Genomic DNA, 2,817 nt, shown 5'->3' with positions numbered 1-2,817 from the left:
AGATATTCTTAGGTTGTCTCTAGCCACCCATAATAGCCTACATGCCAACCTTTTAATCATAAAAAGATGAGATTAAATCGCACTAGTGCATGTCTATATTTTTCTAATAAAAACATAAATCCCAACTAACCATGCAATTTAAGAACAAATGGTAAGACTTTTCAAAAATCGACTCAATTTATTGGCAGTTCAATATTAGTCGTTGCACGCAAAACTTTGCTCTAGTGGTTACCTTCTATCCCTTGCAATGAATGGACCCAAATTCAAAACTTGGCTGATGATAAGTAGTAGATAGAACCCTTAATATTATAAAAAAAAAAATATATTCTAGTCATTTTTTCAAACTACAACATCGACAAATTTGTAGAGTACAAGGTATTAGAATCTAATCATGTCAAGTACCATAACAAGTGCATGCATAATAAGTGCATGCAGCATGATCAAGATTGTAATTGGTTGATTCATGTGACATTTCGACCAAAAAAAATGGCAAGTCTAAAAGTATAATAGCATAGACACACCTAGTTGGCAACAGATCTTTCCAGAGATTCACGTCCAACTTGATTATCATGTAGTTTATTCTTCAATTTTCCTAATAAATTGTATTGTCAATATATAACATTGGTTCTTAAGAAGTCTCACCATTTGTTCTTAACAAATAATGTGTATTTTACTTGGTATCTATTGATAGATAATGGATGCAACAAACTAGCTGTAACCTTATTCATACTAGTACTACTAATATGAGCTCAAATCCACTAAGAGTAGTAATGTGAACCTAGTTAATCAAATTACAAAGGTGATACGGAATTGTAAGATATTCTTAATATTCTCTAACATACGTAAAGAAAACGGTATAAATAAACTCACCTTTGTTCTTGCATTCTTCTTCCTAAATCCGGAAAGTCTTTGACCATTGAAACGGAGCTTCTCACCGACTCTTTCTGCTCAACTCGACACAGGCTTCGAAACATACATCATTTCAGACTGCTGCATGATAAGTCCCGCTTTCTTGTAGCAAAACTCATTGTTCCTTTTATGCTTCTCACTCTATATCAACTTGAATAAGGAATTTGTAGAATGCAAAGACCAGAGGCAGTTGAATTTTCATAAGCTGACAAATATTGAATCCAAATACAAGTCATAAATGCCAGAAGCAGTGTTATGCTTATACAACAGTTGGTGTACCTCTTCAATTGAAATGAGAAAATTAGAATTATAGTTTTGCTAGTGTATTTTTCATACTGCCAATTTTTCCTTTTGATAAAAGACTTTGTTGCCATTAATACATGCATAGATATTAGAGGTACGAACCTTGATTAATTGCATGAATTCAAGACTGGTTTTGGACCACGTCTTTCCTAGGACTTATAGGGCTTGCAAGTTCATCCATGACTCCTCCTGCAACCTCCAAAACCTTGACAAGGAGGAAGTCTTGGTAAAAACAAACACTGCTATTCTGTCATCCGCATGATGTTAGAGCTAAATGCTTTCAATTTTATATATAACCTTTTCAACATTCTAAAGTCGCGGCAAAGGAGTTGTCTGGCCCTAAGAATCCATGAATGTTACTTCTCCTCTGTAATTCAAGCCCAAATGATTATTGAAAAATGAAGAAACAGTAAGAATTGATAAGAATCAAATGCACTATACATAGTTTGACAAACTTAAATCACGAATAATTGCAGCAGACAAGAAGTTAGGAACTTAGGATGAGAACCTAACCGCATACTATTTGTTTTTGCAATGGCCCATGCATGAAAACACCTAATCCTATCCACTCAAAAATTACTAAATATCTTTAAAAACAGTTGTCATGTACCAGTTGAAAGACATGTACAAAGGATCTATGCATAATAAATCAAAGAAGCAATTTAGCACTATAGTTTCTAAACATAACATCATTATCATATCACTTAACCCAGCATCATAATACAACAACACAACAGAGTCATAGAAATTAAACAGCCTTTTTCTAAAAAGTTCTTATGTATTTATAAATTAGTTCATATAAATAGGGACACAAAAAGGAAGAGTTAAATTGGAGAGTTTTGTACTACCACTGGTTGTTGGGAGAAGCGCAGACTGAACTAAAACTCTAGCACTTAGAGAGGATTCTATCAACACCTTTAAAAAATAAAGACAGAGATGATAGAATTTTTCTTTTTGGTTTTTTACGGTATTTTTCAGCTTGGCAGGCCAAAGACTAATTCATCACAGATCGGAGCTCCATTTAAGGGTTTTAAACATTTGCCGCTGGCCAATAGATTGTTATATACACAAGGCAGGATTTGAAACCCCACACTTACTTAAACAGACAAGTGAGTTAACCACTTAACCAAATCAAGTTGGTTAGAGATGATAGAATTTTTTAATAAAAGGAAATTGAAAATTTGTTTGAAAGAACAAGCTGTGGTCTAAGAAGTGAAGTAGCAGCTTATGAAAAGAGCCATGCTGAACAACAGAAAGAGAAGCGCGAAAATGATTACATAATGAAACAAACGATGAATGTTGCAATGCTAATGCCCATGACATTGAACCAGAAAAGAAGCACGTGCTCTACTTCGAGATGCAGCCGAAGAATGATAAACACTAGAGTGGGAAATTATATAGCGTCCGTGAAATGCTATACTTAACTAGCACCAAAACATCACAAATTGACATAAAAGCTACGTGGGCAGTTGAGAAAAGAAAGAGTTTTCTTCTGTTAATGGTTCCGTTGAATCATTTTAACAAACAGGTAATGGGCATTATTATATCCAGAAGCATTATCACAACATAAATAACCGGTACAAAACTTAGAAACAACGAACACAT

General features: G+C 34.0%; 1 long non-coding RNA gene across 2 annotated transcripts; it reads right to left on the bottom strand.

The window, feature by feature from the left end:
- On the bottom strand, positions 645-2,796 carry LOC107628431. 2 transcript variants are annotated; one of them, XR_001617785.2, is made up of 3 exons: positions 1,510-2,796; positions 1,315-1,417; positions 645-1,114 (listed from the first exon to the last, which is right to left on the bottom strand). It is a non-coding gene; the product is annotated as an uncharacterized LOC107628431 (long non-coding RNA). The 2 variants fall into 2 exon arrangements; XR_002357714.1 differs by having other exon boundaries at positions 1,315-2,793.

The sequence above is a fragment of the Arachis ipaensis genome, chromosome B02 (genome assembly GCF_000816755.2).
Source record: "Arachis ipaensis cultivar K30076 chromosome B02, Araip1.1, whole genome shotgun sequence".
NCBI classification, from domain to species: Eukaryota; Viridiplantae; Streptophyta; class Magnoliopsida; order Fabales; family Fabaceae; genus Arachis; species Arachis ipaensis.
Note: the sequence above shows the minus strand (reverse complement) of the source record. Positions and strands in the feature narration are given on the sequence as shown.